Below are 20,175 nucleotides of genomic sequence, written 5' to 3'. Positions count from 1 at the left end.
AAACTCATTGAAATTTTGTCACCTTCACCCATCTGCCACAATCAATCAAACCCCATCATTTTCACTCTGTATTCTGCAATATGTGACAGTCTCTCTGTCATTGTTCTAGTGTTTTGACAATGCCTGAGTTGAGGCCAAACGTGGTAGTCACCAGAGAACAAACAGTAATTGAAATCATAACCACAAAGGAGATCAGCCTAGGAAGAGAGTATGGACTAAAAAGAGAAATAGCCTAGGATTGAGACTTGAAGAGCCTCAAAGTTCAACAGCCAGGAGAAGAAAATCAAAATTTCAAAGACAGAAAAGAATGGTCTCCTCAAAGGAGCAATAAGAGAAAACCTGGGGGAGTATGATGTCAAGGAAATCAAGGTTTCAAGAGGGTAGTGGGCAATAAAATCATATATGCTAAGAAAAGTGAAATAAAGAATTAATTTAATTTAGTAGTATGGATGTCACAGGGAGCTTGATGAGAGCTGTTCTGGTGAAGCAATATGAATAACAACCAAAGAGAAACAAGGTGAGGAACTAAATGGGCAGGGGGGATGTGGAACTGATGAGTTCAGATGACTCTTTTGTGAAGTATGGCTGTGAAGAGGAAGAGGTGAAATCAAAAGATTTTCCATTTGTTGCTGCTGTCACTATTACTTTCATTAAAGGGGAAACTTGTTAAAAATACTAGGAAGAAAGAGTTGAAAAGGTGAGGCCCAAGGTAAATGATAGTTTCTGTGAGGAGAGAAGGGGGGATAGGGACGGGTACTCCCCCAATATGTCCTGTGCTCAAGTTCACACAATTCACTCACCCTCCACTCCAACCTCACTCTTAAAATTGTACCTATTAAAGAACAGCTCAAATTCCATACCTTCCTCCCTCTACAAACCTCACCTAACTTCTCTATCTTTGGGGATTACATCTCTGCAATGCCAGAGTGTGCTGTTTTCCACATGTATTTAACCACAAAATCCTTTACAGCAGGTTCTACATAATATACACTCAGAAATGAACACTTTCCTTCCTGTCCAGCTGTCCCACTCATGTCCTAGCCCCTCAATAAAGCCTTTCCCAATCATACCAGAACAAGTAGTACCTTTGTAAAGTTCTGAACAATTACATCGTTCAGCATGACAAGTATTCAAGACCCTAGAATGTAAGCTCCAAGAGCGTGGGGCCTTGTCTGTCTGGTTTACCATTGTATTCCAGTGCCTAGTAGGGCTGGCACATAGCAGGCACCCAGGAAATGTTCACTGAATGAAGTAATTAAAAGAGATGCCCTTAGCCAATATATTATAATAACGATAAATAGAGTAGAACCTTTAAAAACTGAATCACTATGTTGTACACCTGAAATGTATATAATATTGTAGATCAACTGTACCTCAAAAAATAAAAAAGATGCCCTGTTACTCAACAACTATAAGTTACTGAAGAGCAGGAACTATATTTTATGCCTATTTCCACAAGTAGGTGAAGTAGACACTGAACAAATGTTCTTGATAACATGATAATAATTTATTGCGGCCTAATGTCACAGTGGGAATTAAAAAGCCAGTTTGGCAACAAGCTCTGACACTGATGAAAAAGAAGAAAAAGCCTATTGATGCTTCTCAACTCTAATTTTTAAAGGTAATTATAATAGTTGTCTTCAAAATACTAAAACATTTCCACATATTCCAGAATTTAAGAAAACTCTTAAAGATAACTGAACTGCTTATGAAATTCTTTTATAAATTCATATAATACTCTAGAATCTCAGTGCCTATTATAAGATTTATCTGAATTCTGGAGTTTTAATGTTTTCACAAGTTGATAATACATTAGTCAGAGCCTCTCACATCAGCCCCCATTTCAAAGTAGAGCCGCTCTAAACCACTATCAGCCAAATCCGTTTCCTCCAGGTAGATCTGCTATACAGTGCATCGTACACGAAAGCCAAGACAGTTTCTCACTCCTTTGCAGAAGTACTTCTGCTAAGTTCCAGGTCTTCCAGGATAACAAGGAATATCCTCAGTTAAGAAGCAAAGATGGAGGGAGTGTATAGCTCAGTGCTAAGGTAAGGGTTCAATTCCCAGGACTTCCATTAAACAAACAAACAAACAAACAAACCTAGTTATCTATCCCCCCAAAGAAGTTAAAATAAAGAAACAAATTTACTTATTTAAAAAAAGATTTTAAAAAAGAAGCAAAGATAGAAAAAATAGAATATTTTCATAATTCTTAAAGAGCATGGAACCTATTATATTAGAGAAGGAAAGAATGTCACATACATTCTTTAAAAAGGAAGAATTTCTTTTACCTATACTTTTTATATAAATTCAAATGTCTTGTTACATTTTTATTCCAGAAACAGCAAGGAATTAAATTCGCAAGTGAAATGTCATGGCACTGACCTACAGATGAAGGATGACAACCCAACAGCTTAAAAATGCCAACAGTCTAGCAACGAACCATCTCTTTAACCATCTTTGCCTCTCAAAGTGTAACAAATGAAACCTCTACTTAAACACATCACAGTCATAAAGACAATTCTCTTTAGAAAGCAGGATTACTAAGGATTCTCACTTTAAAGACATATATTTTAGTAATGTCTGATTTTTTTGTTTCTTAAAGAGTATGAATTACTTTTGTCAAACAGCATTTTATATACATATATAGGTACACATATATGTTTAACTCTATTCACTAACAATAAAAAGGGTCCATTTAGACTTATCAATAAAAAATAATTATGCTTTTTCATAAATCAAGTTGGTTCAATTGTTTAAGAGGTTTTCAATATTTACAGATAATATGATTTCTATCTAGAAAATCTCAAAGCATATACTTACAAATTATTAAGATTAAGATTAACGATTTCAGCAAGAATGACAGAAAGGGCAGATTCTAAATCAACAAATAAATTATCAATAACATTCCTATATGCCCACAATAATCAATTTGAAAATGTGACAAGAAAAATATCAATTCTAAGTAATAACCAAAATCACAAAATGTCTGGGAATAAAATTAATAAGACTGATAGTTTAAATTTTAAAATTAAGTTTTAAAATTTAATAAGACTAATTTAAATTTTAAAATTATTTTTTAAATTATGAAAGACCTAAACAAATAAAATAACCCTGTTCTTTGCCAGAAAGACTCAATATTATAAAGCTGTTGGTGGCAAATTAGTTGAAGTCAATGTAATCACAATTAAATCCCAATCACAATTTTATAGAAACTGACAAGCTCATCTTAAAAATCAAATGGAAGGAAAAAAATGGATGGGCAAAGGATGTGAATAGACACTTTTCCAAAGAAGATATATTAATGGCCAAGAAATTCATGAAAAGATGCCAAACATCATCAGCCATCAAGGAAATGCAAATCAAAATCACAACAAGGTTCCCACTCATAGTGAATAGGATATCTATACCAAAACAAAACCCAGAAAATAACCAGTATTGGCAAGGATGTAGAGAAACTGGAACCCTCATACATTGCTGTTGGAAATGTAAAATGGTTCAACCACTGTACAAAACAATCGGGCAGCTCCTCAAAGAGTTAAATATAGAATTACCATACAACCCAGCAATTCCACTTCTAGGTGTATACCCAAAAGAGTTGAAAATAGTTTATTCAAATAAATAACTATACACACATTTTCACAGCAGCACTACTCACAATAGCCAAAAGGTTGCAACAACTCAAAGGTCCATAACAGATAAATGGATACACTGTGGCATATAAACATAATACAATATTATTCAGCCACAAAAGGAATGAATACATGCTACAACATGGAAGAACCTCAGAAACATTATGCTAAGTGAAAGAAGCCAGACAGACACAGGTCACATATGATTCCATGTATATGAAATATCCAGAATAGGTAAACCCATAGAGACAGGACACAGACTGTTAACTGCCAGAAGCTAGGGAAAGGGAAGAATAGGGAGCAACTACTTAATGGGTACAGAATTTTCTTTCGGGATGATGAAAATGTTTTGGAACTAGATAGAGGTGATGTTTGTACAACACTGTGAATGTACTAAACGACCGAGTCCCTTTAAAATGGTTAATTTTATGTTATGTGAATTTTGCATCAATAAAAAATAAAGTCAAATGGAAGAGAAAATGTACATAACAGATGAAAAATATCTGCAAAGGAAGAGTAACAAGAAAAGATTTGCTCTCTCAGATTGAAAAACATACTATGAAGTAATAGTAATTAAAAGAGTATGATATTTAGTTGAAATAGGCAAAAACATCACTAGAAGAAAACAAGAGTAAAAATGACCTTTGGGAAATTATAAAAAAGGTATTTCAAATCAGTGAGGGGAAGACAACTCAAATGATAACAGGACAACTAGGTACCTGTTTAGAGAAAAGTGATGTTAGATCTTTAATACTATCAATAAAAAACAGACTGCAGTTGGTTCAAAGTGCTAAATGTTGGAAGTAAAACTATAAATATATTAAAAGAAAATATAGAGTAAAAACTGATCAAAATCTAGGGGTAAAGAAAGCCTTCTGAGTTAAGACATAAAACAGAAACCATAAAGAGACTCAAATTTTAAAAATTAAAAACTTCTGTAAACCAAAAGAAACTGTGAAGACAAAACAACAGTCTGGAAGAAAATATCTACAACATATAAGACTTCAAAGATTTATATATCAAATATGTAAAGACCTACAATCAATATGAAAGAAGCAACCCAATTAAAACAAAAACTAAAAACAGGCAAAAGATAAGAATGGTCACAAAAAGAAATATTCAAATTTAATTGGTCAGTGTTTGGCCCAGGCTTGGGTATTATTCTTAAATCTCCCTAGATGATTTTTCTGTGCAATCAGGGTAAAGGATCACCCAGCTACCTATATGGGGAATGAGGAGTAACCAGACTGCCCAAGGTGAAGTATAAGGAGAAAGACAGGAAAAATAAACCATCACTTTAAAGGGCTCCTGCCCACTCACAAGGGAAGGGCCTGAGAGTGCATTAAATGTCTTAAAGGAGATTGGTTTATTTTTATCTAGTCAGAAAATATTACCATTTTTTATCTCCACAAGGTAGAAACATATGAATCATATTCTTTTTTTTTTAATTGAAGTATAGTTGATTTTAAATGTTGTGTTAGTTTCCGGTGTACAGCAAAGTGATTCAGTTATATACATATATATTCTTTTTCAGATTCTTTTACATTACAGTTTATTATAAGATACTGAATATAGTTCCCTCTGCTATACAGTAGGACCTAGCTGTCTATGTATTTTATATATAGTAGTTTGTATCTGCTAATTCTAAACTCCTAATTTATCCCTCCTCTCCCTCCTCCCCCACCTTTCCCCTTTGGTAACCATAAATTTGTTTTCTATGTCTGAGAGTCCCTTTCTGTTTTGTAAATGAGTTTATTTGTATCATTTTTTAGATGAATCATATTCTTTAAAGACTAATAAGGAAAATTATTAAGAAATAAATTTATATTCCTAAGTGCAAGCAGCCCAGGATTAAATACTTGCAAAATATGACCAAAGCAGACATATATAACATTATAGGGATAAGCAAACCACTGAAAAATACCTGCTTTGTGATTTTATTTTATAAATTTCAAAAACATGCAAAATTAAACAACAGGTTAAGGATACAAACTATCTGGTTCAAGTACAAAGAAAATACAAATCTCAGATTACTTCTGAAACAGGAAGGAAGAAGTGGGATTAAGAATAGGAACACAGAGATCTTCAATTTTTTCTTAAAACTGAGTGGTTAGATACATGGGAATTCACTGTCCTATTATTCTGTATACCTTACATATATTTTGCATATATTACTTTGTAACTTCTCAGTATTTAATAAAAGATCACAATTTAAAAACAAACAGGACTGGAGGGGAGAAAATAGCTCAGTGGTAGGAGCACATGCTTAGCATGTAATGAGGTCCTGGGTTCAATCCCCAGTAGCTCCATTAAAAATTAGTTAATTAATTAACCTAATTACCTCCACCCCCAAAAAAAATTAAAATAAAATAAAAACAAAAAGGACTGTATAGAAGTGCATGTAAGTACATACATAATCTTTTAATTCTAGATTCAATCTTTGCCACTGAAAATCAACTTGGTTCTGTGGTGTCTTTCTAACTGATCACCTGTTAGGAGTTAGCAAATGCTTGATTTTCATCTTTTCTTCCCAAGTTGCACTAACAAGAAAATTCATGGGGGTACAGAGGGTTTACAGCAAAGAGTAATGTGCTCTTTGATCAAACTCACATTGAGAACCACTAGCAATCATTTCAGGGAGCTTTAGCAAAGAGCGCATTTGCCAGAAATCAAGAATAAAGTTTTGCATAAGATAGTTAAAAGCATTGCAAGAAGAATGATGTGAAATCTTACTTGAATAGTAAGATTTTTCCCATTAATTATTTTTTAACTGACTGAAATTCAATGAAACCCTGGATGAAACCTCAGCTGTTAATTCCTTTGAGATACAAAGATCAGAGTGAGTCCAGTTGAGCACTTAAAGTGTCAGGGCCAACTGTGTATATGGTGGTCGTTGTGAGTTCAAGGACAGTCCTCCCTACCAGCCAGAAGTAAAAAAGTCCCAGAGAAACAGGCATGGGCTCTGCCCACAACACTATTATTCTTTTCATTAGAACAATACAAGATTACACAATGACCTTTAAGCTGAAGTAGGATTCTGGATGCCTGAGAAAGTGGGATAGTCTTAGGATATGGTAAGCTGACCGCTGAGACAATGAATTAACATAAAGTATGCTGACTTCTTTGGAAGGAATTTCATAACCACAAGATTTAAGACTACTTAAACAATAAGCAATGTAATCAAAGGCCCTAATAAAGTAGAACTAAAGGTGCTATAGTAAGAAAAATGCTATTCATCAATCAATAAACCTATAAATTAATTATGTGCAAGACCGTAGTAAGTAATAAAGGAAATGCTGAAAGACTCCACACTTGTGTTAGAAGCATGATATATTAAAAAGCTGTGTTAAAGCTAGACATCAGAAATACTCCACAATTCAGTCTAACCTCCCTAGTCGTCTGCTTTCCATATTCACACCCAATTCAGCAAAACACATGCCCCACTCTTTCAATCCCACACACTGCAATATATGCTTCTCTCCTCTTCAAATGCTTCCCCCTCCTTAGAGCAATGTGCAAAATCTTACCTGTCCTTAAAGGCTCATTCCAAATGCTTCCTGCATCCTTGGAAGTCATTTATAACCTACACACTCCCTTATGATCTTTCAGAATTCTCTATTATGGTGCCTTCTTTACTTTTACTTCTATTTTAGTTATACACTTATCCCTCGTACAGAAGCAGGAGTACTGGAAAGAACAGGAGTTGTGAAAAACCTAGATTTTAATCTGAATATTAACTGTCTGAACTTGACCAAACCAAACTACCTAGCTTTCTTAAGCCTGTTTCCAAATGTACAAAATAGAGAAATTATTATGTATCTTGCATTATTTCTTTAATAAATAGGGTGTATTGTGTAGTGTGTGTCTGTTTATTAGAGGAAGAGATGGGCAGAGAGACAAAGAGAGAAAGAAAGAGAAAATATAGAAATATACAGGAATAATTTAAAAAGGACAGGAAAGTAGTAGTTATTAGAATTGTATACCATATGTTTAAAAAGTTAGAGGAAAAACTAAAAAGGTTAAGTGACACTAAAGACATAAAAAGGATCCAAATCAAAACTCTAGAGATAAAAACTATGATGCCCAAGATGAAAAACATGCTGGATGGGATTAACAGCATATTAGACACTGCTGAGGGAAAAGTTAGTGAATTTGAAGATAAAGCAATTGGAATTATCCAAAATGAGAAACAGAAGAAAAAAAAAAGAAAAAAATGAACAGAGGGCATCAGTGAACTATCGGACTTTAAGCAACCTAATGTATATTAGGTTGAAATCAGCTGGGGATGGGGATACCAAGAAAGGTGGAGAAAGAAAAAATATTTGAAGAAATAACAGCTGAAATTTTTCCAAATTTGATGAAAACTATAAAACCACAATTCAGGAAGATCAATGACACAAATCACAAGAAACATAAAGAAAACTACATGACACATCATAATCAATTTGGTTAAAACTAGTTTAAAGGGAAAAATCTTAAAAGCAGCAGAGAAAAAAAGACACATTAAGCACAAGAAACAGAGATGAAGATGTCAGATTTCTTGTCAGAAAAAAGCAAGATAGAATACAGTGAACCAAAATCCTAATAATACTGATAGGCAAAAAAAAAGTTGGTTTAGAATTCTTTATGCAACAAATATATCTTTCAAAAACAAAGGCAAAACAAACAAGGTCCAACTATACAGCACAGGGAAATATATTCAATATCTTGTAATAGCCTATAATGAAAAAGAATATGAAAAGTAATATATATGTATAGCTGAATCACTATGCTATACACCAGAAACTAACACAACACTGTAACTCAACTATACTTCAATTTTTTTAAAAGGCAAAATACAAACTTTTTCAGACATGTGAAAGCTGAAATAATCATCACTAGCAAATCTACATGACAGAAATACTAAAAGAAGTACTTAAAGCAGAAAGAAAATGAAAACAGATGCAAATCTGGATCTATACAAAGGAATAAAGAGAACTAGAAAAGGTAGCTATATCTGGGAGTTTGAAATTTGTAGATACTGACAGGTATATGTAGAATAGATAAACAAGATTATATTGTATAGCACAGGGAAATACATATAAGATCTTGTGGTAGTTCACAGCAAAAAGGAATGCGACAGTGAATACATGTATGTTCATGTATAACTGAAAAATTGTGCTCTACGCTGGAAATTGGCACAACATTGTAAACTGACTATAACTCAAATTTTAAAAGTGTTAAAAAAAAAAAGAAAGAAAAGGTAACTACATGAGTAAAATAACTTTATTCTTAAAATGGAAGTCTCTTTAAAAAATAATAGATCATAAATAATAACAACAACGTATACTGGAATTGATCACATATGTAGAAGTAAAAAATATGACAAGAGCACAAAGGTCAGGAAGAAAAATTAAAAGATACTGTTAAAAGGTTTTTATACATGAAGTGGTATAATATCCTTGAAAGTAAACTGTGATAAGTTTAACATGTATATATAAACCCTAAAGTAACCACTAAAAAAATGAATAGTTATAATAAGCCAACAAAGGAGGCAAACAATTTTAGAAAAAACAAAATTAATCTGAAAGAAGTCAAACAAAAAATAGATGGGACAAAAAAATGGCAAGATGAAAGATTCAAACTTAACCATATCAATAATCACATTAAATGTAAATGGTCTAAATACACCAATTAAAAGACTGTCAGACTACTTAAAAAGCAACACCCAACAATATGCTGCATACAAAAACACATTTCAAATATAAGACACAAATAAGTTAAAAGTAAATGTAGAGAAAAGATATACTATGCTAATACTAACAAAAGGAAAGCTGGATTGGCTTCATTAGTTATCAGACAATGCAGGTTTCAAAGCAAAGAAAATTACCACGGCTAAAGATTATTTCATAACATTAAAGGGGTTAATTCATCAAGAGCAAACAACAATTCTAAATGTGTATGTACCTAATAACAGAGTTTCAAACTTCATGATGCAAAAACTAATAGAAGATAGGTCTATAAATCCACAATCATAGCCAGAGATTTCACTCTCTCTCTCAATTATTAAAGGAATCAGTAGATAGAAAATCAGTAAGGATACAGAAGACATAACAATATTAATCAACTAGACCTAACTGACATTTATAAAACATTCCAACTAAAAACAGCACAAGACACATTCTTTCCAAGGGCATAAAGGATATTTACCAAGATATATGTAATATTCTGGGCCATAAAATAAGTATCAATTTAAAAGATCTCAAATTAAATAAAGTATGTTCTCTGAATACAGTAGATTTAAATTAAAATTGAAATATATATATATATGTATATGTATAACTGAACCACTTTGCTGAACACCTGAAACTAACATTGTAAATCAACTACATTTCAATAAAAAAAAAAATTCAAATAAAATAAAATCAGTAACAAAAAGATATCTGGAAAATCTCTGAATATTAAAAAAACTAAATAATGTATATCAAAGAAGAAATCAAAAGGAAATTTAAATTATTTTGAACTGAAAGAAAATGAAAAGGCAACATACCAAAATTTGTGGAATGCAGCTAAAGCGGAGTTGGAGGGACATTTATAGCACTAAATGCCTGTATTAGAAAAGAAGGGTCTCAAATCAATGACCTCAGGTTCTACCACAAGAAATTAGAAAAAGACAAACAAATGAAATACAAAGTAAGCAGAAATAACAAAAATTAAGAGTGGAAATCAATGAAATACAACACAGAAAAACAATAGATAAAATCAATGAAGCCAAATGTGGTACTTTGAAAAGATAAGTAATATCAATAAATTTCTGGTCAGCCTGATCAAGAAAAGAGAAGACTCAAATTATGACTATCAGAATGAAGTGATATCACTACAGAGTCTATAAATTTTAAAAAGACAATAATGGAATTGTATGAGCAACATTATATCAATAAAGTCAACAATTTAGATTAAATGAATAAATTCCTTGAAAGATACAAACTACTAATGCTCACTCAAGAAGATACAGATAACGTAACAGCCTTTTATCTATTACACAAATTGAATATGTAGTTAATACCTTCCTACAAAGAAAACTCCAGACCAGAAGGGCTTATTTATAAATTCTACAAAACATTAAGGAAGAAATACCAACTCTATACAAACTATTCTAGAAAATTAAAGGAAAGGGAATACTCCCCAACTCATTCAAGATTGCCAGCATTACTTCGATACATTAAAAAAAAAAAGATAATTACAAGAAAAAAAATCCCAAACCAGTAACTGTCATAATCGTAAATGGAAAAATAAAATTTCAAGAATAAACTCCATATATAAAAATAATAATACATCAGAGCCAAGTAGGGTTTATCTAGAGAATGCAAAGTTAGCACTAATATTTGAAAATCAATATAAATGGCCATATTAACAAATTGAAAATTAAAAATATATGATCATCTCAGTAGACTCAGAAAAAGCATTTGATAAAATTCAACATTCATTTCTAATTAAAAAAAATCTCTCAGCAATTAAGAATAGAAGGAAACTTCTTCACTAACAAAGAATATATACAAAAAGCCTACAGCTGTCATCATACTGAATGGTAAAAGACTGAATGCTTTCTTCCCAAGATCAGAATAAGACAAGTATGTCTACTCCCACTTTTATTTAACATTGCATTGGGAATTGTAACTAGTACAATAAGAATAAATAAAAAAAAAAGATTAGAAAGGAAGAAGTAAAATTGTTTCTATTTATAGATGACATAATCTTTATGTAGAAAATCCAATAAAATTTATTTTTAAAACTACTAGAATACATAGCATAGCCAGGATGACAGAGAAGATCAATGTACAAAAATCAATCATATTTCTGGTAAACTAGCAACAGTCAAAATATAAATTTTTTAAAATCCATCGTTTCAATGGCATCAAAAATACAAAATACATAGGGATGACTATGACAAAAGATGTACAAGACATGCACAACTAAAACTACAAAGTAGTGCTGAAAGAAGGTAAAGGAAACCTAAATGTTCATGGGTTGGAAGACTCAACACTGTTAAGGTGGCAATTTTCCCCAAATTATCTATACAGCCAATACAATTCCAATCAAATTCTCAGGCAGACTTTTTTGGAAAAGCTGGCAAGCTGATTCTAAAATTAATATAGAAATGAAAAAGACCTCAAAGAGCCAAAATCTGGTAAAAGACCAACAAAGCTGAAGGACTTACACTTCCTGACTTCAATTTTTATTACAAAATTACAGTAATCAAATCAGTATAGTACTGGCATCAAGATAGACAAATAGATCAATGGAACAGAAAAGAAAGTCCAGAAATAGAACCACAAATATATAGATTTTCGACCTAGGTATAACCTAGGTACAAGGCAATTTGGTGAAGGAATATAGTATTTTCAACAAACAGTTCTAGAACAAATGGATTCCAAATTTTTTAAAATCAGCTTTAATCCACACCTTGCACTATACATAAAAATTAACTCAAGGTAGATCATAGACCTAAAAGTAAAACTTAAAAAACTAAAACTTCTAGAACATAGGAGAATACCATTGTGGTATTAACTTTGGCAAAGATTTTTTAAATAAAGAAAAGCACAACCCATCAAAAAAAACTATAAATTGGACTGTCAAAATTAAGAACTGCTCTTCAAAAGACATCATTAAGAGAATAAAAAAAGACTAGGAGAAAATATTTGCAAATCCTATGTCTGAAAAAGGACTCACAACCAGAATACATAGAGAACTACGAAAATTCAGTGATAAGAAAACACACCCAATTAAAAATGGACAAGAGATTTGAACAGACATTTCACATTTCAAGAAGTTATATGGATAGCAACTAAGTTCCCACAGAAACTCCCCAGGTAAAACAAAAAATTTTTTGAAGGTTAAAATAAAAGGACAGTCTAAAAACTGGATTCTATAAGGCTAGTCATACAACATTACAGGGACCCAAAGTCTGGGATAGATGGGGAAACTGCAAATAAAAATTTACAGACCTTCCTCACACAAGAAAATGCTTTGTTACACTTTTTTGGCACTTAAAATATTAATCCATCTCAAAACATTTCCAGTCCAAAAATCAACTGGTCCATAGGCATTCCGAGATGAGCATGGTAAAATGTGGTGCAAACATGATTCTTTAAAAACCATTTAGTAGCAAAAAACAAAACAAAACAAAACAAAACAAAAACTCACAAATAAGCATAAACCTCTGCCTCAAAATAAATCAGCTATCTTAAAAAGTTTAATGTGTTGTTTTTCATTTCTGATGGCTTTTTCATCAGAATATGCAGGGGAACCAAAGTATGCGTGCCATGGGCAAATACATGTCATAAAGAGAGGGAAAAAATGAGAGATTCTCAACTTTGATTGCAAAAGTGAAAGACTTATTCAACTGCAGAAAGACTGATGTAAAATTTGATTAATATAATGAAGGATCTGAAATCAATGAAGTTCAAAATTTTATGTAGGGCCACCTTTTAGGCAAGTCCGAGGACAATCAATTAATCAACAAATATTTCCCAGGCATCTAATATGCCTCAGAATATTGGAATGGGGATATGGAAATCAGTTTCTGTGCCTCAGTAGTACTTCTGGTCTAACTAAAGAATAAATCACAAAATTACAACGTGTAAGCAGGCTGAAGCAGAACAGGCACCCATCCAGTAGTTGAAAGATCAAAGCTCTAGTCCCAACTCTGCCCCAACTCATTAGATGTCTGTCCTTGATCAAGTCACTGAAACTTCTATAGGACTCTACTTTCTCACCCAGAATAAGACAGGATGATTTCTAAGGCCTCTTCCACTCTGGATCTATTAATCCAAGTTGAAACACAAGGGAGAGGAACTGCACCTTAAAGAACTGGTAGGATCTGAACTGACTGATGGGAGAAGGAATACTGCATGGAAGGAGTATGAAGATATAAATGGACACATCTTAAACGATTTTACTTATATGAGATATCTAGAGTAGGCAAAATCATGAAAACAGAAAGTAGAAAAGTGGTTGCCAGGAGTTGGGGGGAAGAAGAAATAGAGAGCTGTTCAAAGGGTACAGAGTGTAGTTTCACAAGATGAAAAAGTCCTAGAGATGTTACACAACAACGTAAATACAGTTAACACCTCTGAACTGTACAGGTAAAAATGGTTACGAGGGTAAATTTTGTACTATGTGTTTTTTAAACCACAGTTAAAGAAAAACAGTCACAGACATTGTGCCCTAGCAGTCATTCTAATGCAAAAATATTTCAAATCAATTAACTTCTAGTGTCCAATCCTCACCCCTAAAATTCCTTTTCTCCCAATTAAAAATCAAGGAGACATGCCTTGCTAATGAGACATGGAGGTTTCCTCAACTATAAGAAAGCTGAAGGAGTGTGTTGAGAAAATGAAGAAAAAGAAGATAATGCAAACACTAAGTAATGGCAGAATACAGAGCAGGCTATTCATACACAATCTAATTGTGTCATCCTCACCCACAATCTAGCCTAACTCTCTAAGTAAAATTGTATAGAGGCTTCTTTTTACTCTAAAAATAAAGAAAAACTTTTCAGCCTGCTTCAAGGCCCAGTATCCTCTGTCCCACCTCTCCAAACCCCTCTCACCAGATCCTTCTTCACTCTTCCTGATCCATACCTAGAGCTGTACCTTAAGTTCCCAGTTTTCTCTATGAACCTTGTCATCTTGTCTGTGCCTTGCTGTTTGCTCTGACTGGAACACTCTTCCTTTTCTGTGCATCCTTGAGATCTCAGTTCAAATGTCACTTCTGTCACTTTCCCAACTCAAATACTTGTCATGATTGCAGTTTTACATTCGTGTGATTATTTGATAACATGTGCTGAGGACAGGGACCATGTATGCATTCATTCTCCCCCATTTCCAATGCTAAGCACAGCGCCTAATACCAAATAAGCACTCAAATACTTATTGAATAAGTGAATAAATGGGCACCAAACCTGTAAGAAAGCAATACAACATCGTAAAATGTCACCTTCAGAGTTTATGCATCTTCACAAATGAATCTTTGGAGGATACCCAAAGCAATTGAGCCTAAAATCCCCATTCAACTCTTTAAAAAAAAATGTCAGTTCAGATGGCTGTATAAATATATCTGGCCTGTCTATGTCTGTAGGCAAATTCTGAGCATCAAAGGCTGATAGTTACACACACACCTCTCATAGACAAAGCACTACTAGTTGCTGAGTAACCGTTGTTTTTGGTATTTCCTGATATAGTGACTGCTACACAGGAAGCACTCTGAAAGTATCTGTCAAATGAGCAAAGAGCAACATTTCACAAAACTCTTAAGGACGTATAAAACAATGACTACTTAAACTGTAGTGTCTTAAATAAAAGTAAGCTCTACTGTAGAAGAAAAGGACAGAATCTCTAAGTGGCAAAAACCCCTCCTAGTAGCCTCGTTATTTTAGATTTCAAACACGAAAAATGCTAGCTAGATTTGTACTAAAAAGTGGAAGAAATAGATACTGCAATCAAGTGACCTTAAAGCTTTATATAAAGATTATAAAATGTCACATAGACTATTTCCCAAACCCTTAAGAGTACAAGAATTCCCTGTTCCCTTCAATGCAAATACAAATTCTATCTATACTTTAGAGATATAATCCATAAACGTATTACTGAAAACTCCAGCCCATACTGATCTCCCCTCCCTCTGATTTTGCATTTAAATAAATGCTATTTTATAGTTTTCCTAATAATTTAATTTGTTCAGTCTCTTATTTCTTATACATCCTTTCAGGTGCATGTAGCACTCTTAAGTGCTTAGTCAGGGGGGAGTATAGCTCAATTGGTAGATCGCATGCTTAGCATGCATGAGGTCCTGGGTTCAATCTCCAGTATCCCCATTAAATAAATAAATTAAATTAAGTAATTACCTACCCCCACCAAAAAAAAGTAAAAAATAAATAAAAGATATAAGTTAAAAATTAACTCTTAAGTGCTTAATAAATACTTATTGAACTGAAATAAAATTAGTGTTTTAAATACTGGATTGTGATATATAATCTGCATTTTAGTCCCAAATAATGTCATTCCGCAAAAACTGTTCATATGCCTTAGTTTTAGCTCCATTATCAAGGGGCTAATTATAATGTCGTTATCCAACAAGGTTCAAATAAGGCTTAGAGTTTTTCTTAGTCCCACTTCTTCAAATTCAGTTAAGGGAGGTTTTTCAGTCCCTTGGATCTTTATATAAATTTCAGTTTGTCAAGTTCTGGGAGGAAAAAAGCCAGCTAGGATTTTACTAGCGGTTGTGCCAAACCTGTTTTCAAATGAAAACCAGAGATGTTAACACCACCTGCCCCTACTTTTTCAACGTAGCAAATTTCACTTGCAATTTTTCCCAAACCTACCCAGTCCCAGAGAGAGTTCTTTCTGTAGAAATCCGTAAGACGCAAAATCTAACTTAAACAATTCTAAACGCACTGAAAACTGGAGACTTAACTCCCAGGTAAAGGATCAGTTCAAAATGTCCAATTAAATGGGTCTCCCCGATCAACGATCAAAGCAGATAAAGGATACCACTTCGAAAAGCGAAAAGCAGCAAACGTCAAGTATTACAGTAAAGCGGCTGCTATTCGACAATCCTAAGGCGCCTCATCCCTGTCAGCCCAAAACACTTGTAACAGGACCCATGAGAACGCCCCACAGGTGACCCGAACCTCAGGAAGCGTCCTCTCTACAGCAACAGGCCCTGTTTAATTCTGCTTTTCCTCCCGGGCACCATACTGGGCAGGCGGGGTAGGGCGCCAGGAGCGGACCCAGGGAGGCCAGGTGGGCCGGGAGAGGTGGGCGTGGGGTGACCAGAGCTACGCCAGGGCCGGGGAGCGAAATCAGAGGCGGAGGGCGCTCGCCTGGGGCGGCCGGCGCAGATGCCGCGCGAACCGCCACGGAGGCTCCGCAGGCCAGACCCCGGGTGGGTCCCGAGAAAGGGTCGAGGTGGGGCACGGGAGGTGGGGGGTGCGGGGGCGAGGGCGAGGACGCCTCACCGTGGCTCCCGGGAGGCCGGCGCCGCCGCGGTCCCGCAGTTGCTAAGGAGAATGCTCTTCCGGGTCATGGGCGCGGCGATACAAAGAGGAACGGTGGCCGGAATGAGACAAGAGTGGAGCGCGGGACGAGCGCGCGGCGGAGGCGGTGGTCGCCAGTAGTTCCGCTGCGGCGGCGGGGCGGCGAAAGGGCCTGGTGGAAGGGCGACTCGACTTCTCTGGCCTGGCCTCGCAGAGGCGGCTGGCTGTAGCCGGTGGCTCGAGCTGCCCGGTACCGTGCTCCTGAACCCTCTCAGCCCCGGTCCTCAGTGCTGTGCCCCAGGGCTCTCACCCCACCGGTGCCGCCAGCCCCCGGCTTCTAGCTCCGGAAGGTAGCCACGCCAGCCCTCTCCAGAGACAAGATTTTACTCATGCCATGATTTACTCCATGCCCAGTTAGTGAGCACTTGCTCAGGACTAGGTGCAGGGCTGGCCCTAGGATACAGCGGTAGACAACCCAGCCGTAGTCCCTGTCCTCCTGCCGGACAAGCTGGTGAGAGGGCAAGCAGGCAGTCCCGTGCTTACGGAGATGCATGAAGTGAAGGAAGTTAGGGGAGCCTGCCCCTAGGGGCCTACCCAGACACAGGTGGGGAGAAGCTGATGGTGGAGACTTCAACCAAGTAAAAGGGGCAGGGAAGAGGTTTCAGGGAAGAGTGTAGGCTCCATTGAAAAGCCCACTAAGTTTCGTGCAGCCTGCCCAAGGAAGTGTGTATAGAGAATGGTTAAGGATGGAACCTAGAAAATATCAATATTGTAGGTGTAAACAAAGGAAAAGAAACCCCCAAAGAGCAGGCAGAATTTGTTTGAAAGACTGCTGAGGAGACAGCAGGAGAATTTCAGTAAGGAGGTGATCACCAGTGTCAAATGCTTTCAGGATCCAGAGTGCAGTGGTGACCATAGAAAAGTCAGAATCAGGAATAGGTTGTCAAAGTTGACAGCGCTTGAATCTGTGTGGTGAAGGAGCCCACCACCATACGCTCCTTAAACAAGAAAAAGAGATACCTTAAATTGTTTCTGAATGCTTCAAAGTTTTCAAAAGCACTGTCATAGTACTTGCATATTTCAGGATTCCTCAACTAATAACTGATCTCCTTGAAGGTGAAAAATATTTGTTGTTTAACCTTGCATCTACCCTGCCTGCCACAGACAAAAGCCTCAATCAATTTTTGGTTTAAAAAATAATAGACCCATGAACCTCTGGTTTTTAATGTTCACAGAGGTCCCTTCCCAACCCTCAGCAAAACTGTGATGTAGGCAGAACTTGTCTGTTCAAACTGTACAGGGTGGAAGATACTCAGCAGGGGCAGGAAGCAGAGGGTTGTGGAGTTCCAGGACTTCAGTGGGTGGGAGGGGGCCCAATAGAGCCAGAGATGGGAAGATCCAGAAGAAGAAAAGGACAACAGATTGAAAACATAGAAGCTGAGCTTTCAGGATCAGAAATGGAAGATGAAGCCAAAAGTAGAAGCAGGGATAGAAGAGCAGGAACAATTTTTGTACATAAGTCCAATGGGCAGATCCCACTGAGATTGGACTGCTAGCAGAAAGTGTAGTGTCAGTCAGTGTGAAGGCTAGAGGGCTAGGTGGGCATATCCCCATATCCTCTTAGTGAACTGAGCCCTGGGCTTCCTCATGTGGGCCAGCGGAAAACCACAATACACTCTGGAGAGACTTGGGATGAGAGGCTTGCCCCACAAGCGTACCTCCAGTCCGTACCTCCAGTCCATAGCTCCAGTCCATTCCCATTATAACAGGTATTACAATAAGCACCCCCAAAAGAGAAATATTCTCTGAGAGACTAATAAATCTAACCACAGTGGATATAACTGGCCCTCTGTGGGAGTAAACCATGAAATTCGAAATATGTGGCTGAAGAGTTTAGGAAAACCCAACGTATCAGCCAAGAAGGCATAGGAGTAACATCAGCAAGGCAGGATCAGAAGATGGTTACAATTTGGTAAAAGAAAGCTAAATCAATTGTTTTGTGAACAGAAGGGACAAAGTCAACTTGTAACCTAGAAAAAGGAAGCCTCAAATACATGAATTATAGTAAAGTCTATCTCATTCTCCTGGCAGCCTTGAATACAGCATCTATTCTAAAGGACTGTGTTCTGTTGAAGGGCCAAGATGATTCTTTAGACTCAACCTAGCTAGGGTTCTGGGAGATTGCAAGGGTGCCTCAAGAGATAGAAATTTATCATTGCTATGAAGGGCATATTTTTAGAGAACTGCAGGGAACTGCATGTGAACTCTATACTTCCAGGGTGGTATGGGCATGTATGTTCCAGATGATTTGCTTTGTCTGACTTTGGTCTCTGGATGATGGGTGGCCAACTAATGATGCAAAATGCTTTGAGGAATACCCGAAGACCCAAGATTTGAGTGGAGGACCAGAGTTACCATGCCCTGTTCATATGTGAAGTAAGCCATATGCTGCCTCCAGAAGAATCCCATTTTGGCATTAGAAGGGACAATGCCTGTTATGAAGTCCAAGCTTTGGTTGTCCCAGAGTTTCCATGCCAACCCTGATTCCAAACCACCACCATATCCAACTTGGTCTTCTCCTGGACTAGCATCCACCCAGTCACAAAGCCAGTCACCTGGGACTCATCCTTGACTCTGCTTTCCCTCATCACCACACTCACCCTGACAGCCCAGTGTACAAACAAGTCCTGTAGACTGTGTCATTCCCCTCCCCCAATTCCCCTGCCACGATTACAGTGAAAGAAGCAAATAATCAAGCAACTCAGGTTCAGTAAGAAGTGTTGCAACCTCAAAGATAAAACAAGGTGATAAATGTGTGTGTGTGAGAGAGAGAGAGAGAGAAAACAGTGTAATGATCAAACACCACAAGAACTTCAAGGAGATAAGGTGGAATAAATTCATTCAAGAGCATGTTTTGATTGCCTTCCACTTACTAATTTCACCTTGAGGGAAATAAAAGATAATGAAAGGTCTATTAAATAGGTTAAAGAAAAGCTTAGGTAGAATTGACTTTGTTCCAAGAACCCAAGTGAAGGTGTGCTTGCTGGCCCAGGGGTGTGACTTTGGAAGGCCCTGGCTCAGCTGTGGGATGTATTAAAATGTCTATACCTGTGCAGGTGGTGCACTGTGGGCTGTGGGTGAGCAGAAAGTGTGCCTCGTCATCACCATATCAGTTGTTCTTGGCTTCCTCAACAGCAGCAACTAGACCCACCCAGACCACTGTTTCCAACCTGTAGTCTTTCATTATAGTCTGGTTTTGTTCTTGTCTCACTTTAAACTTAGTTTTTAAAAATACCTTTTTCTTTTCCTTCTATCTTCATAGTGTTATTTTTACCCTAACTTTTAAAAAATAAATCCTTCTAGAATATTTTTTGCTTTGTGGGTATTAGCCTTTACCTTCTCTCTTACCTACTAGGTCCTATTTAAAATTTCATCTTTTGAGGGGAGGGTATAGCTTAAGTGGTACAGCACATGCTTAGCCTGCATAAGGTCCTGGGTTCAATTCCCAGTACCTCCTCTAAAATAAAT

General features: G+C 36.2%; 1 protein-coding gene across 4 annotated transcripts in view; it reads right to left on the bottom strand.

Annotated features, from left to right (window-relative positions):
* Positions 1 to 16,718, bottom strand: part of DIS3L2 (DIS3 like 3'-5' exoribonuclease 2) — a 321,790-nt gene extending 305,072 nt beyond the window's left edge. For 3 of the 4 annotated variants that reach the window (XM_064485261.1, XM_064485263.1, XM_064485264.1), the window contains exon 1: positions 16,630 to 16,718. The gene's annotated coding sequence lies outside the window, so the exon portion shown is untranslated. Of the gene's footprint in view, positions 1 to 15,993; positions 16,137 to 16,629 lie in introns of those variants that run through there. The other variant, XM_064485262.1, reaches the window with a different exon arrangement.
* Between the last annotated feature and the right edge of the window lie 3,457 nt (positions 16,719 to 20,175).

Source organism: Camelus dromedarius, chromosome 4 (assembly GCF_036321535.1).
Source record: "Camelus dromedarius isolate mCamDro1 chromosome 4, mCamDro1.pat, whole genome shotgun sequence".
NCBI lineage: Eukaryota > Metazoa > Chordata > Mammalia > Artiodactyla > Camelidae > Camelus > Camelus dromedarius.
This window is presented reverse-complemented; position numbering and strand designations above follow the sequence as displayed.